The sequence below is a fragment of the Pongo abelii genome, chromosome 2, assembly GCF_028885655.2.
Source record: "Pongo abelii isolate AG06213 chromosome 2, NHGRI_mPonAbe1-v2.0_pri, whole genome shotgun sequence".
In the NCBI taxonomy this organism is placed as follows: domain Eukaryota; kingdom Metazoa; phylum Chordata; class Mammalia; order Primates; family Hominidae; genus Pongo; species Pongo abelii.
Genome location: NC_085928.1, coordinates 102,812,267 through 102,828,912, shown reverse-complemented (window position 1 = coordinate 102,828,912; position 16,646 = coordinate 102,812,267). Strand labels below are relative to the sequence as shown.

At 44.2% G+C, this 16,646-nt stretch overlaps 1 protein-coding gene, 1 non-coding gene and 1 pseudogene across 5 annotated transcripts in view; 2 read left to right on the top strand and 1 right to left on the bottom strand.

Moving 5' to 3' along the window:
• Positions 1-16,646, top strand: part of RAD54L2 (RAD54 like 2) — a 130,404-nt gene that overhangs the window by 56,632 nt on the left and 57,126 nt on the right. The gene's annotated exons all lie outside the window — the stretch shown is intronic.
• Positions 12,003-12,317, top strand: LOC129058245 (protein GVQW1-like; annotated as a pseudogene).
• LOC112132913 (U6atac minor spliceosomal RNA) lies at positions 15,020-15,145 on the bottom strand. The gene has a single exon (XR_002914614.1). It is a non-coding gene; the product is annotated as a U6atac minor spliceosomal RNA (small nuclear RNA).

Genomic DNA, 16,646 nt, shown 5'->3' with positions numbered 1-16,646 from the left:
AGCTGGAATTACAGGCATGCACCACTATGCCTGGCTAAATGTTTGTATTTAGTAGAGACAGAGTTTCACCATGTTGGCCAGGCTGGTCTCAAACTCCTGACTTCAGGTGATCCGCCTGCCTTGGCCTCCCAAAGTGCTGGGATTACAGGCATGAACCACTGTGCCCGGCGCATACTTAATTGTCTGGATAATCTTGTATGTTAGGTAGGGTAGATACATTTTACAGATGGGGAAACTAGGGCTCAGAAAGGTGAGTGGCTTACTCAGTATAACTTAGCAAGAAAGTGGCAAAGCTGGACTTTTGGTCTTCAAGGCATTGCTCCTTTTTCAAACCAATGCTGCTTCTGAGACCATAGATTCTTATAATCCCCTTTCCTATGATATGTTTGCTTTCTTTCCTAGTTTCTGCTTTGAGGGAAGAAGGTGATTGTTTATTATTGTTGAGCAGAGGTGGAAGGACAGTTAGAAGTAACAGCAGGTTTAAGGCAAAGTAGAAGAGAAAGTATGGCAAATGCTAAGGAATGATGAGCCGTCTTATTTGTTAATGCACTGGACACAAGAGGGGGCATCACCGGAGTGAGACTGGAGAGATGACCTATGGTCAGATCATGAAGTGATTTATAATTTGTTTTATAGGCAACATGGAATTGATGGGTGCTTTTTTTTTTTTTTTTTTTTTTTGATGGAGTCTCGCTCTGTCATCCAGGCTGGTGGCACAATCTTGGCTCACTGCAACGTTCACCTCCCAGGTTCAAGCGATTCTCCTGCCTCAGCCTCCTGAGTAGCTGGGACTACAGGCACATGCCACCACATCCTGCTAATTTTTTGCATTTTCAGTAGAGACAGGGTTTTACCACATTGGCCAGGCTGGTCTCAAACACCTGACCTTAATTAATCCACGCGCCTCAGCCTCCCAAAGTGCTGGGCTTACAGACATGAGCCACCGCGCCTGGCCGATGGGCCCTTTTACCGAGGAGCATCCATCAGACCTTTGACTTCAGGAATGTTAGACCTTTGACTTCAGGAATGTTACTCTAGCACTGTATCAAAAACATGGCCTGTAGACAGGGAGGATCAGTTAGGTCTGTAGTAGAACTCTATGGGAAAGGGTAATGAGGATTAGAACTGTTTGTGTCAGTCGATCACACAAGAGGAGTAAATGGTCAGACTTGTTGCATTGGATTTTATAGGACTTGGTGACTTACTGGATTTGTAGGGCAGACTGAAGAGGGATGGGTAAAAGCCCAGGAAGATCATGAGATCTCTTACAAAGGTGGGATGAACAGGATAGGGAGTGGATGGGGGAGTGAAAGATATTTTTGGCTTTGCTACAATAAGTCAGGGCATTGTTTCCTCCATGATACTGACCTTTGTATGTTGAGTAGTGGGATAGTAGTGCAAGAACTGGTTATTATAGAACATGGAGGTTTGGCTATTGGAGAACAGCACCATGACTTTGTCTTCAAACCAACCTTCAAGTGAGGAGAAGATCGTGTTTTTTGTTTATAACATGTTAAAGGACCCATGACATGTTGTGAGACATTTTAGATTTGGTTTTTCATCCCCCTTTTTCTTTTCTCCTGATATCTGTCCTTAGCTTTCTCTATTCTTTCAGAATGATAGGGAAAGTTGGGTGTTAACACCTTTAGGGTCTGTTGTTATTAAAGGTAGAGGTTCAAAATTTGATGCCTCTGGGATTGGCTTTCCTTATGTAATGGTTTTTCTTTCTTTCTTTCTTTCTTTCTTTCATTCTTCTTTTTTTTGAGACAGGGTCTCAGCCAGGATCACCCAGGCTGGAGAGTGCAGTGGCGTGATCATGACTCACTGCAGCACCCCAGGGTCAGGTGGTCCTCCCACCTTAGCCTCCCAGGTAGCTGAGACTACAGGCATGCGTCACCATGCACAGCTAATTTTTAAAATTTTTTTAAAATTATTATTTTATTTTAGTTTATTTTGAGATGGAGTCTCACTCTGTTGCCTGGGCTGGAGTACAGTGGTGCGATCTCGGCTCACTGCAACCTCCGCCTCCCAGGTTCAAGCGATTCTCCTACCTCAGCCTCCCGAGTAGTTGGGATTACAGGCATGTGCCACTATGCCTGGCTAATTTTTGTGTGTATGTGTTGTTTTTTTTTTAGTAGAGCCGGGGTTTCACCATGTTGGCTAGGCTGGTCTCGAACTTTTGACCTCAAATGGTCCACCCACCTTAGCCTCCCAAACTGCTGGGATTACAGGCTTTTAAATTTTTTTTAAAAAATAGACACAGGGTCTCTCTATGTTGCCAGGCTGCTCTTGAACTCCTGGCCTTAAGCAGTCCTCCTACCTTGGCTTCCCAAAGTGCTAGGATTACAGGCATGAGCCACTGCGCCCGGCCTAACAAATTTTTTTTTTTTTTTTTTTTTTTTGCAGAGACAGGGTTTTGCCATGTTGCCCAGGCTGGTCTCGAACTCCTGGGCTCAAGCAATCTGCCTGCCTCAGTCTCCCAAAGTGCTGGGATAACAAGCGTGAGCCACCACACTTGGCCTGGTAATGGTTTTGGGGCTCCATATTTTCTTCTAGCTTAGCTTCAGGTCCAGTCTGTTCCCCAACATGAGGTACTTTGGAATATTTAGATGAAGAGAACTCCTGGAATAATCCAGCCTTTATTTTAAAAAGTTTATTTCCAGTTGCTGCTTAATGTATGTTCCAGTGGATGTGAAAGTGTGGAATGTTTGGATACATGTCGCAGGTAGAGTCCTATGTTTTCGTGGCTCTGTAAAGGGATTTTCCAGTGTATTGCTGGTTAATTGGCACATTTATTTCCTTGATGTCACTTCACTGTTGTTTGTTTTTTGGGTTTTTTTTTGAGACAGAGTCTCACTCTGTTGTGCAGGCTGGAGTACAGTGGCAGGATCTCGGCTCACTGCAACCTCCGCCTCCCAGGTTCAAACGATTCTCCTGCCTCAGCCTCCTGAGTAGCTGGGATTACAGCACACACCACCACACCCGACTAATTTTTGTATTTTTAGTAGAGATGGGTTTCACCATGTTGGCTGGGCTGGTCTGAAACTCCTGACCTCAAGTGATCCACCCACCTTGGCCTCCCAAAGTGCTGGAATTACAGGCGTGAGCCACCGCTCCCGGCCTTACTTCACTCTTTAAGCCTGTAGTAGACTCTTATTTAATGGTTGATGGCTCTGTCAACTGTCCGTGATAGGGAGCCCAGACCAAGAGAGATGTCCGAGAGTCTTTCAGTCTGTACAGATGGCAAAAATCCTAATATTATTTCTCCAAAGTAGTTTCTTGTCCTCCTGCAGCAGAGAAACATGGGAGAAAAATAACAAGAAGAAACCTGGGCTTGAATATGCACTAAAGATTGGAGGGTAAAGGAGACTCTTAGAATTTAATATGTTTTCTTTGTTTAACAAGAGCTTTATGTTTCTTATTCATTCAGATTTATGGATCCAGTTCCTAGTTTCACTCCAAAATTTCAGCTATTTTCCCTCCAAAATTTCAGCTATTTTCCAGATATATGTCAAATCCTAGTTAATAATGAGATTCCCCTTCCCACTACCACTTGCATTTCTTTTAGGCTACCCTTTTTCTTGTGTGAATATTTGCAAGGAAAAACCGGATGTCCCAGTTCTTTTCCTTCAGTGCTTTTACTTTATTATCTGTGCTGGGTTTCTTTGGTCTTTGGTTCTCCAAGAAGGTATCCTGAGCCACCACCATCTCATCCAAATTGTTTGGCCTACGTTGTGGACAGCCATGTTCAGCTAAGACAAGAGTAGGGCTTTTCTTGCCCGGGTGCAGTGGCTTACGCCTATAATCCCAGCACTTTGGGGGGCTGAGGCGGGCGGATCACTTGAGGTCAGGAGTTCGAGACCAGCCTGGCCAACATGGTGAAACCCTGTTTCTACTAAAAATACAAAAATTAGCCGGGCGTGGTGGCAGGCGCCTGTAATCCCAGCTACTCAGGAGGCTGAGGCAGGAGAATTGCTTGAACCCAGGAGGCGGAGGTTACAGTGAGCTGAGATCGTGCTATTGCACTCCAGCCTGGGGGACAAGAGCAAGACTTCATTTCAAAAAAAAAAAAAGAGTAGGGCTTTTCTCAAGAATTTTATTGTAAAACAAATCAAAGCCCAGGCCAGAAACTACAGACGTAAGTAACTTACTGGTTATTCTAAGAATGACTGCTTGCCAAAGGGTTTTATTTCCAAACATAGTTCCTCCATTTGTGGTTGGGGGTAACTGGGAGTTTATGGAGCTTTAGGATGAACTTGACAAACTTGTTAGAACATCAGTTTTACTGGAAGATTGGTGAAGTGGTGTCAAGGTTAGGAGATTCGGTACCTCAACTGGTAAGGAATTTAAATGTTTTTTATAATGAAAATTATGACATAGAAATCAAAATTCACATACTTTTTTGAGATGAAATAAGATATTTTGGCTGGGCGCGGTGGCTTATGCCTGTAATTCCAGCACCTTGGGAGGCCAAGGCAGGTGGTTCACCTGAGGTCAGGAGTTAGAGACCAGCCTGGCCAACATGGCGAAACCCCATCTCTACTAAAAATACAAAACTTAGCTGGGTGTGGTGGCCCATGTCTGTAGTCCCAGCTACTTGGGAGGCTGAAGAATGAGAATCGCTTGAACTCGTGAGGCAGTGGTTGCAGCGAGCCGAGATCGTTTCATTGCACTCCAGCCTGGGTGACAGAGTGCAGTGGTGCTCACCTGTAATCCCAGGTACTCTGGAGGCTGAGGCAGGAGAATCGCTTAAACCTGGAAGGTGGAGGTTGCGGTGAGCCGAGATCACGCCACTGCACTCCAGCCTGGGCTAAGAGCAAGACTTTGTCTCAAAAAAAAAAAAAGAATGAATATCAAAATAATTATGCTGAGTGAAAGCCAGAACTCCTGAGAAAGAGAGAAAGAAAAAGAGCAAGAAAGTGAGAGAGAGAATAAGAAAGAATGTGGTATTAAGCCTAAAATACCCATGATATATATATATATATATATATATTTGGCTTATAACTCCCATATATATATATAACTCTCAAATATATATATATTTGGCTTATAACTCCCATAGTCTTTGTTACAGTCTTTTGTTATAATGGTGCATGTGTTAGGCCTCAGGGGGAGACCTCAGGAAACAGAATCTCTCTGACCTACTCCTGCCATCCTTTTACCTGCCCCAAAGCAGGACTCTAAAATTCCAAACCCTCCTTTCTAATTATGGGTCATAAGACCCTCATTCCAGAGAGGGTCCCACTCATACACTGGGGGAAGCAATACTGACGTGAAGCTTCCATAAAAATCCTAGAGGGGATGGGTGCGGTGGCTGACGCCTGTAATCCCAGCACTTTGGGAGGCTGAGGAGGGAGGATCACCTGAGGCCAGGAGTTCGAGACCAGCCTGGTCAACATGGTGAAACCCTGTCTCTACTAAAAAATACAAAAATTAGCTGGGCATGGTGGTGCATGCCTGTAATCCCAGCTACGCGGGAGGCTGAGGCAGGAGAATTGCTTGAACCCAGGAGGCAGAGACTGCAGTGAGCCAAGATTGTACCACTGCACTATAGCCTGGGTGACAGAGCAAGACTCTGTCTCCAACAAACAAAAAACCCTAGAGGACTGAGTTTGGAGAGCTTATGGATAGCTGAACATGCGGAGGTTTCTGGAGGGTGTCATACAAAGGGAGGGTATGGAAGCTCTGCACCCCTTCCCCCATCCCTTACCCTAGCATCTCCTCATCTGTATCCTTTGTAATATCCTTTATAATAAACCAGTGAACATATTTCTCTGAGTTCTGTGAGTGGTTCCAGCAAATTAATTGAACCCAAAGAGGGGTTCATGGGAACCCCAACATGAAGCCTATCAACTGGTGTGCGTCGGGGGGCAGTCTTGTGACTGAGCACTTAAATGGATCTGACACTATCTGACATAATCTCCAGGTAGATAGTGTTAGAATTGATTTGGAGGACACCTAGCTGATACCTACTGCAGAATTAATTGGTCGCTTGGTGGTGGGGAGAAATCCCCACACATTTGGTCACTGGAAGTCTTCTGTGGTGATGATTGTTGTTGTAGTGGTGTGAGAGCAGAGGAAAAACATGGTTTTAGAGTTTTTCCAAAAGAGAGTGAGAGAGCAAGAGAGAATACATCATGTGATTCCATTTATATTAAAAGTCTAGAAAATACAAACCAATCCTTAATGACAGAAAGCAGCTTAGTGCTTCTCTAGGGATAGGATTAGGGGCAGAGAGAGGAGAGAAGGACTTTAAAGCGGCTTAAGAAGAACTTTCAGGGGTGACACATGATCATTATCTTGGTTTTTATTAGTTTTATATAAATAGTATACAATCAAACCTGAATAAAGGTGGGAAAAATGTGAAAAAAAAAATAATCCAAGTAGCTTTTCTTTTCTTTTTTTTGGGGGGGGGACAGAGTCTCATGCTCTGTCACCCAGGCTGGAGTGCAGTGGTGCAATCTTGGCTCACTACAACCTCTTTCTCCCAGGTTCAACCAATTCTCCCGCCTCAGCCTCCTGAGTAGCTGAGATTGCTGAGATTGTAGGTGTACCCCCACCACACTCAGCTAATTTTTGTATTTTTTACAAAAAAAAAAAAAGGCAAAAACCGCGATTACTTTTGCACCAACCAGATAGTAGAAATGGGATTTCACAGTGTTGACCAGGCTAGTCTCAAACTCCTGGCCTGAAGTGATCCACCCGCCTCAGCCTCCCAAAGTGATGGGATTACAGGCATGAGCTATTGTGCCTGGCCCCAAGTAACTTTTTTATTTTTTTTGAGACGGAGCCTCACTGTCACCCAGGCTGGAGTACAGTGGCATGATCTCGGATCACTGCAGCCTCCACCTCCTGGGTTCCAGTGATTATCCTGCCTCAGCCTCCCAAGTAGCTGGGACTGACTATGGGCACCTGCTACCATGCCTGGCTAATTTTTGTATTTTTAGTATATTTTTAGTAGAGACGGGGTTTCAACATGCTGGCCAGGCTGGTCTCGAACTCCTGACCTTGTGATCCGCCTGCCTCGGCCTCCCAAAGTGCTGAGATTACAGGCGTGAGCCACCGCACCTGGCCCCAAGTAACTTTTAATATAGTACTCTGTCTATATAGCGTCAGTGGGATATATTATATGGAAAAAAAAAACTGTAAAAAAAGAAAAATCTTAGAGCTGGCCACAATGGCTTACACCTATAATCTTAGCACTTTGGGAGTCCAAGGCAGGAGAATCCCTTGAGCCCAGGAGTTCAAGACCGGCCTGAACAAAATAATGAGACTCCATCACTACAAAAAATTTAAAAATTATCCAGGCGTGGCGTGCAGCTGTAGTCCAAGCCACTCAGGAGGCTGAGGCAGGAAGACTCATTGAGTCTGGGAGGTCAAGACTGCAGTGAGCTGTGATCATGCCACTGCACTCCAGCCTTGGTGACAGAGTGAGACTGTGTCTCAAAAAAAATAAAGTAAAACCTTGATCTTTACTTAGATTTATTGTTTGTAATGAAACTATTTGAAACTATTTTGAGGCTGGGTACGGAGGCTCACGCCTGTAATCTCAGTACTTTGGGAGGCCAAGGCACATAGATCACGTGAGGTCAGGAGTCAGAGACAAGCCTGACCAATATCGTGAAACCCTGTCTCTACTAAAAATACAAAAATTAGCCGGGTGTGGTGGCATGCACCTGTAATCCCAGCAATTCGGGAGGCTGAGACAGGAGAATCGCTTGAACCCAGGAGGCGGAGGTTGCAGTGATCCAAGATCGTGCCACTGTACTCCAGCCTCAGTGACAGTGAGACTCTATCTCAAAAAAAAAACAAAAACAAAACCCACCTATTTTGAGTATATTGTAGGACTGGGCAAATAAGTAAATGTATTGATGCTGTTGGAAACAAGGTTCTCACTGTGGGACAGAGGAGATACAGATATGGAATAGAAGAACTGAAATTAAGAGTACTGTTATGAACACATGATTTTTAAAATAAATGTATTTCCTAACTAATCACCATGCCTGGCTAATTTTTTTGTATCTTTAGTAGAGAGGAGGTTTCACCATTTTGGCCAGGCTAGTCTTGAACTCCTGACCTCGTGATCCACCCGTCTCAGCCTCCCAAAGTGCTGAGATTACAGGCAGGAACCACTGCGCCCGGTTTTTTTTTTTTTTTTTTTGGGAGGGAGTCTCGCTGTGTCCCCCAGGCTGGAGTGCAATAGCGTGATCTTGGCTCACTGCAACCTCTGCCTCAGGGGTTCAAGCAATTCTCCTGCCTCAGCCTTCTGAGTAGCTGGGGTTACAGGCGTGTGCCACCACGCCCTGCTAATTTTTGTATTTTTAATAGAGATGGGGTTTCATCATGTTGGTTAGGCTGGTCTCGAACTTGTGACCTCGTGATCCACCCACCTCAGCCTCCCAAAGTGCTGGGATTACAGACGTGAGCCACCGCGCCCGGCCTAATTTTTTGTATTTTTTAGTAGAGACGGGGTTGCACCATGTTGGCCAGGCTGATCTTGAACTCCCGACCTCAGATAATCTGCCCTCCTCGGCCTCCCAAACTGCTAGGATTACAGGCATTTGCCACCGCACCCAGCCAGAGATTCATTTTTGTATGTTTGAATAGCTCATTCCCTTTCATTACTCAGTAGTATTCCACTTTATGGATATATATCCCAATTTGTTTATCCATTTCGGTTTTTGTTGTTGTTGTTGTTTTTGTTTGTTTGTTTTTTGAGAGTCTTATCCTGTCGCCCAGGCTGGAGTGCAGTGGTGCGATCTCGGCTTACTGCAACCTCTGCCTCCGCCCCCCGAGTTGCCAGGATTGTAGGCGCCTGCCACCATGCCCAGCTAAGTTTTTGTATTTTTAATAGAGACGGGGTTTCACCTTGTTGGCCAGGCTGGTCTTGAACTCCTGACCTCAAGTGCCTGCCTTCGCATCCCAAAATGCTGGGATTAAAGACGTGAGCCACCATACCCAGCTTCGTTTTCTTTCTTTTTTTTTGGCCCAGGAAATTGTTTTTTCATTTTTGTTTTCAATTACAAATAAGACCACTATGAACATTCATGTACAAGTTTTTGTGGGGCATGTGCTTTCATTTTGCTTAGATGATGAATTCCGTCACACTACTGACTGTCCACATCATGGGGAAAAAAATGGAATAGGATAAAACTGAGAATAGAACTTAGTGGCACTTTGCTAGAGATCTCCCTTTAGATGAACCATTATCATTCAGTGAATAAGGTTATTCATCTGTCTGTGAATCTACGTGACTACTCACCAGCCCACAGATCACCGTATGATCTATAGGACTATCAGAATAGACTTTGTCAAATGTGTTAGTTGAAATTAATTTCTTGTTAGTTAGGTACCTGGTAGTTAAGAGTCGGCTTGGAGTCAAAGTTGCTTAAAAAGCTGTGTAGCCCCATGAGTATCACTGCCTAAAACAATGGCAAGTCTCAAAGAGACCAGGGGGCATTAGGAAAGCAGTAACAGTGTGTGAGAGCAGCAGGGAAAAGAGATACATTCATTCAGTCATTCAATAATAATTATTGAGCACCTGCTCTTTGCCAGGCATTGTCGTGGGCATTGGGAATGGGGGAACAAAAATGCCTCTCCTCATGGGATTTTCATTTTAGTAGGTAGAGATAGATGGTAAACAAGTATATAAACAATATGTCAGAAGGTATAACTGTTATGACGAAAGGGAGAGTAGGTAGTCTGGGGTGGTGCTTCCTTCTGGGGTGGTGCTTCCTTTTTAGAGACAGAGCTCACTGTAGCCTTGAACTCCTGGGCTGAAAGGATCCACTTGCCTTGGCCTCCAAGTGCCTAGGACTACAGGTGCATACCACCACTCCAGCTAATTTTTAAAAAACTTTTTGTAGAGAGGCTGGGCCTAGTGGCTTATGCCTGTAATCCAAGCACTTTGGGACACTGAAATGGGAGGATCAGTTGAGATCAGGAGTTTGAGACCAGCCTAGGCAACATAGTGAAGACCTCATTACTACTACAAAAAAAAAAAAAAAAAAAAAAAGCCAGGCATGGTGTCAAGCACCTGTAGTACCAGTTGCTTAGGAGGCTGAGGTGGGAGGATCACTTGAGCCAGGAGGTTGAGGCTGTAGTGAGTCAACTTTGTGCCACTGCACTCCAGCCTGGGTGACAGAGTGAGACTTTGTCTCAGAAAATAAATAAATAGGCTGGATGCAGTGGCTTACACCTGTAATCCCAGCACTTTGGGAGGCCGAGGCAGGTGGATCACTTGAAGTTGGGAGTTTGAGACCAGCCTGGCCAACAAGGTGAAACCCCGTCTCTACTAAAAAATACAAAAATTAGCTGAACATGGTGGTAGATACCTGTAATCCCAGCTACTTCGGAGGCTGAGGCAGGAGAATTGCTTGAACCTGGGAGTGGAGGTTGCAGTGAGCCAAGATTGTGCTGTTACACTCCAGCTTGGGTGACAGAAGGAGACTCTGCCTCAAAATAAATAAATAGATAGATAAATAAATAAATAAATAATAGGGAATCTCCAAGCCTACTGTGGCTTGGAAGGCTGCCTGAAAAATAAACAAATGAATAAATAAATAATTTTTTGGGTAGAGGTGGGGTCTTGCTCTGTTGCCCAGGCTAGTCTTGAACTCCTGGCCTTAAGTAGTACTCCCACCTCAGCCTTCCAAGTGATGGAATTACAGATGTGAGCCACTGCACCTGAGGGAAGTAAGTGGGCTAGCCAGGTGGTTGTCTAGGGAAAAAATATTGTAGGCAAGTGGAATAGCAAGAGCTGTTGGAGAGTTTGGGCAGAGGAGTGACACAATCTGACTTTTAAAAGATCATTCTGGCTGATATGGAGGTAATTGCCTGTATGGGGGATAAGGGATAAAGTAGGGAAACCAGCTAGGAAGATAATGCAGAAATCTAAGCAGGAGGTGATGATAACTTGGTGGAGGTGGTGAAAGTAGTTGGATTCAGGATATGTTTTGAAGATAGAGGTAATAGGATTTGTTGGTCAAATGGATATAGATTGTATGAGAGAAATTAAGGATGAATTCCATGGTATTTGGACTGATAAACTGGAAGATGCCATTTTCTGAGCTTGGGAAGATTGTGGGGGAGGTACAGATGGGGAGCAGATAGGAGTTTGGTTTTGGAATCCATCGTTTAGGTTTGTAATCCATCTGGAATTGATTTTTGTATGATGTGAGATAGGGGTCGAGGTTCATTCCCCTTTATCCCAGCCAGTATGGTTATCTAATTTATCCAGCACTCTGCATTGCATTTTTGTTGTACCCTTTGTTGTAAACCAAGGTATAGTACATGTGTGGATCTGAACTCTCTATTTTGTTCCCACATAGCTTTCAGGGAAATGGGAGTAGAGGGGAAGTAGTGCAGTGTGGTGGCTTAGAGCATGGATCTTGTAGACAAATCAACCACCTGGAATCAAATCTTATCTTTACTCCTTAGGGCTTTGTGAGGTAAATGTCCTCATCTGTAAAATGGGAACAATTAGAGCATGACCTCCTTAATAGGGTTGTTTGATGACTGAATTAGTTTATGTTCACAAGGTGACTAAATAGCTGAAGAAGGATAATAAGCATTGCTGATGGGCTGGACCCAGTGCTCCTGCAGGAGTGACTGGAGTAGTTGTTAGATGGCCTTGGACATGACTGGGAATACAATGGGGTTCCTGTCTAGCAGGGCTCACCACAGACTTGGGACTGGGGCTGTAGGCAATAGTTGTTCTGCCAACCCTCCTGAAGGGAAGGTGGTTAAGTATTCTTTGAATTGTTATCTTCTGAAGTCTTCCAGTGGTCTTCTTTTTTCTTTTTTTCTTTTTTTTGAGATGGAATCTCACTCTGTTGCCCAGGCTGGCGTACAGTAGCATGATCTCGGCCCACTGCAACCTCCACCTCCCAGGTTCAAGTGATTTTTCCTGCCTCAGCCTCCCGAGTAGCTGGGATTACAGGTGTGAACCACCATACCTGGCTAATTTTTTTTTTTTTTTTGAGACTGAGTCTTGATCTATCGCCCAGGCTGTAGTGCAGTGGTGCGATCTCCACTCGCTGCAGCCTCCGCCTCCTGGGTTCAAGAGATTCTCCTGCCTCAGCCTCCCGAGTAGCTGAGATTACAGACCCCCACCACCATGCCCAGCTAATTTTGTATTTTTAGTAGAGATGGGGTTTCACCATGTTAGCCAGGCTGGTCTGAAACTCCTGACCTCAAGTGATACACCTGCCTCAGCCTCCCAAAGTGCTGAGATTACAGGTGTAAGCCACTGCGCCTGGCCTTCCAGTGGCTTTTAATACAATTTAGAATAGAGAAACAGGATGTATTTGCTTGAATTTGAGGGTTTTTTTTTTTTTTTGAGATGGCGTTTCATCTTGTTGCCCAGGCTGGTATGCAGTGGCGCGATCTTGGCTCAGTGCAGCCTCCACCTCCCAGGTTTCAGCGATTCTCCTGCCTCAGCCTCCTTACTAGCTGGGATTACAGGTGCCCACCACCACACCTGGCTAATTTTGTAGTTTTAGTAGAGGCAGGATTTCACCATGTGGGCTAGGCTGGTCTCGAACTCCTGACCTCAAGTGATCCACCTGCCTCAGCCTCCCAAAGTTCTGGGATTACAGGCATGGGTCACTGCGCCCGGCCTGAATTTTATGTACTTTAAATACGTCTAGTTTTGAATGTAGTTTCTCAAACAGTAATTATAATTAGAGACAGCAGCAGCCATTGCCTTTCTCTCTGCAGCTTTACTGATAGGCACTGCAGTGTGGTAATGTTGGGCACACTGGAATAAAGAGAAAGGAACCTAGAGAAGGCTTTCTGGAGGAATAACCATTAATTATGGGCTATAGCAATATTCTTTAATTTGTGATTTTGTAAAGGTTTCTTATTTCTTCTTTGCCTCTTGTGCTTTCCCAGCATGGTGTCTGCTGTGACATCTGATGCTCTGCTTGTGAAACCCCAGTCTTTGTTCAGTCCTTTTTTTCTCAACTACTGAATCCTTCTGGGCATGTGTGTGTGTGTGTGTGTGTGTGTGTGTGTGTGTGTGTGTGTGTGTGTGTGTGTGTGTGTGTGTGTGTGTGTGTGTGTGTGTGTGTGTGTGTGTGTGTGTGTGTGTGTGTGTGTGTGTGTGTGTGTGTGTGTGTGTGTGTGTGTGTGTGTGTGTGTGTGTGTGTTTTGTAGTCTCAGTGCTTCAAAGTGTTTACCAGTAGAATAGAATAGTAAACTGAGTTCTGTTGATTCCGCCCCCACACCCGGCAGGTTACTAGCATGCTTTTGTTTGTTCATAGGATCAATTTTATTGTCTTCTTCTCTCTTAAGGTAACAGACATAATAGCAAAAAATTTGGGAGGATTATCACTTTAGTTTGTATACCTGAGTCCTCTCAAATAAAATAAACAGAATGAGCTATTGTTTCTCTTTGCCCATTCTTTCTTAAAAGGGACAGTAGTTTCCTCTCCTAGTTTCTTCTTGCTTGATGTGGCCACCTCACATGGGGCCTTAGAGGAGTTTGTGTGTTATGGAAAGATTTGTATACTATTCCATACCTCTGTTACCATTTAAAATGGATTTGGGGTAAAAAAAATTAGCTGGGCGTGGCGGCAGGCGCCTGTAGTCCCAGCTACTCTGGAGGCTGAGGCAGGAGAATGGCGTGAACCCAGGAGGCGGAGCTTGCAGTGAGCCGAGATCGAGCCACTGCACTCCAGCCTGGGCAACAGAGCGAGACTCCGTCTCAAAATAAATACATAAATAAATAAAATGGATTTTGGGGAGGGAGAAGGGACGTGATTCTGCACTATAACATGAGACTTTACCTGTCTGAGCCCTTAGGGAAGGATCACAATCCCCCGAGGCTACAAACAGATTTGTTCTCATTATTATTACCTGTATCTCATTCATTATTAAAGAATGAATCTTTGGGACTGGGCATGGTGGCTCACGCCTGTAATCCCAGCAGTTTGGGAGGCCGAGGTGGGCGGATCACTTGAGGTCAGGAGTTTGAGACCAGGCTGGCCAAACATGGTGAAACCCCATCTCTACTAAAAATACAAAAATTAGCTGGGTGTGGTAGCAGGCGCCTATAATCCCAGCTACTCAGGAGGCTGAGGCAGGAGAATGAACCTGGGAGGCAGAGGTTGCAGTAAGCAGAGAATTGCTTAAACCCGGAGGCTGAGGTTGCAGTAAGCCAAGATTGCGCCACTGCACTCCAGCCTGGGTGACAAAAGCAAGACTCCATCTCAAAAAAAAAAAAAAAAAAAAAACCCAGAAAGAATGAATGAATCTTCTTTAATAATCTCCCCTTTTGGGATATAAAGATTCCTTTTGCTCCTCCAACTCTCAGCTCCCAGGCTCTCTGGAGATGCTAGGAGAGAGCTTTCTGGGTCTCCTTGAGACAGGCTGCCAGTTGGAGCCCCTAAGAAGGGCAGGAAGCCCAGCACCGATTGACATGACCCTTATACCAGCTCTAAATCCAACACATCAGGCAACTGCAGCATCTGGAACCATTTTATTCCTTCTAATGCATAATGGCAGGTGGAGGAATCACTGGCCCTTTAGTGATTCTGAGGTTTCCAAGAATAATATGCTTAAGGCTTTAATTCTATTTTTATTTCTTTCCATGTTTTACTCATACTTTGGGAAGTAAGCAAGAAAATATTTTATCACTTCTGTTCTCCTATTCAGATACCTAGCCCATTCCTTTAATAGATTTTTTTTTTTTCCTTAGAGAGATGAGAGACCCTTGGAGGTAAAATTGTAAGAGGAGCTCTTATTTCCTCTCCAACCTATTGTCACTTGAATCCTTTGGCAGTACCTGGAAGGAAGGGTTCAGATGGGTTAACAGGGACCAAGGATTGCCTGTTGCCTTTTTTTTTTTTTTTTAATTTTTGTGAGTACATAGTAGGTGTATATATTTATGGAGTATATGAGATGTTTTGATACATGCATACAATGCATAATAATCGCATTATGGAAGATGGGGTATCCATCCCCTCAAGCATTTACTGTTTATGTTGCAAACAATCCAATTATATTCTTTTAGTTATAAAAGCTATGGTTCAATGTCTCAAAGTAGGTGGCTGTGCCTTAACTGTATGTGTGTATTGTCAGGCCGAGGGCCTCTTTCATCCTGTCAAGGGGAGTGTTAACCTTTTTTCCTTTCTTTCTTTCTTTCTTTTCTTTTTTTTTTTTTTGATTGAGATGGAGTCTCACTCTGTTGCCCAGGGTGGAGTGCAGTGGCGCAATCTTGGCTCACTGCAACCTCAGCCTCCGTGTTTAAGCAATTCTCTGCCTTCGCCTCCCGAGTAGCTGGGATTACAGGTGCCAGCCATCACGCCCGGCTAATTTTTATATTTTTACTAAAGACGAGTTTGACCGTCTTGGCCAGGCTGGTCTTGAACTCCTGACCTTGTGATCCACCCGCCTCGGACTCCCAAAGTGCTGGGATTACAGGTGTGAGCCACCGCACCTGGCCTACCTTCTCTCCTTTCATACAGCACTTTTGAATGAGCTGCAGCCATTTTCAGGTAGGACCTAGCTCTCTCTATGTTCTCTGGTCCCTGGGCAGTAGAGTTTCCCATCCTTAATGTGTGGTGATGGCTACATATAAGATTGCTTCTGGAATTCTGGGAGATGGAAGGAATGAGGGAAATCAAACTAAATATGTGATTCAGCATTTATGTTTGGCATCAGGACTTTGGTTAAAGACAGATAAAGTTAGTGGATCTTTTCTCATAACCGATGGAATAATGAAGTTGAGTGATTGGAGAAAGTCGGGGAGTACTTTTAAAAATCAGCTCAAGGCCAGGTACAGTGGCTCACGCCTGTAATCCCAGCACTTTGGGAGGCTGAAGTGGGCGGATCACCTGAGGTCAGAAGTTTAAGACCAGCCTGGCCAACATGGCAAAACCCCATCTCTACTAAAAAAACAGAAATTAGCCGGGCATGGTGGGCACCTGTCATCCCAGCTACTTGGGAAGCTGAGGCAGGAGAATCACTTGAACCTAGGAGGCGGAGGTTGTGGTGAGCCGAGATTGCACCACTGCACTCCAGCCTGGGTGACAGAGCAAGACTCTGTCTCAAAACAAAACAAAACAAACAAAAAGAATCAGCTCAAATTTCTGCTGTGAAGCAGTGATGCAGTGATGTTAGGTTTGGATATGTGAGATAACAGTGTTTTACATGTTTGTAAATGTTCTTTTTGTATTCTAGGTATACTAATCCTTTGTTACTTATATACTTACGTTGTTAGTAACACCTAGTCTGTGGCTTATGTTTTAACTTTGTTCATGATGGTCTTTGTTGTAAAAAAAAAACAAAAAAAAAAAACCTGTAATTTTATTGTAGTCAGTTTAAGCAATCTTTTCCATTGTTTCATAGTCATTTATTTCATGAGTGAAAAAGTAAGTGGACATAGGAGAGGCATACTTTAAAGACTGGAATATGATTTTCATCAGTGTCTTCAGTTTTAATTTGGATTTTAAAAGTTTGGACTTTCTGAAATTTTTCTTGATATTACCCTATCTGTAAGATTTTAGTAGGAAAGGCATGTACTTTATTTTATTTATTTATTTATTTGTTTGTTTGTTTGTTTTTTTGAGACGAGTCTCGCTCTGTCACCCAGGCTGGAGTGCGGTGGCGCAATCTCGGTTCACTGCAAGCTCTGCCTCCCG